This window comes from Tupaia chinensis, unplaced genomic scaffold (genome assembly GCF_000334495.1).
Source record: "Tupaia chinensis unplaced genomic scaffold, TupChi_1.0 Scaffold000140_1, whole genome shotgun sequence".
In the NCBI taxonomy this organism is placed as follows: Eukaryota; Metazoa; Chordata; class Mammalia; order Scandentia; family Tupaiidae; genus Tupaia; species Tupaia belangeri.
In genome coordinates, this window is record NW_006159610.1 from 9,818,188 (window position 1) to 9,818,852 (window position 665).

The window sequence follows — 665 nt, forward strand, 5'->3', positions numbered from 1 at the left end:
TTCAATTGTTCTACCCATGAACTCAATTTGTCTAAATATATCCACTAGCTAGCACAGCTGACATATCCTTACACATGTATCCAAATCTGATCCTAGGCATAAACCCCAGGGAGTAGAATGCACATACTATAAAGTAGTCCCCAGTTGTGTCCATACACCTCTCTTCAGTCATCAAATGTGCATTTTTTTTTCCTCCTGCTTATTATTATTTTTTTTTATATTAAATTATATTGCCTAACACTCATTCCCTGAGTATCATCACAACACACCAAGTGTAGTTTCCCATCTAGGATAAACTGCATAGTGTCTCAATCAAGCATGTCGTCACCAATACTGTTCCATTTCTACTTTCATACATATAAATATGTTTTTTATCCTATGTTTGACCCTCAGCCCTTTCCCCCTCTCCCAATTACTCTATCTCTTCTATAGACAGCTATCCTCCAGAGGGGTCATTGAAAATGCGATACCTGCGAGTAGAGGGAGAGGGGCCAGGAGTCCAAAGTTTTTAACAATAGGGAACATAGATTCCATTCAAGGTTGGCTCAAGTGTGGGTCTCCTGCAGTTCCGCAACTATAGGTGAGTCTCCTTGGAATACAGTCTCAGGAAGGCAGTTCTGGCAAGCAGAGCTGACCATCAGGTGATGCGGCACAGCAGCCATCTT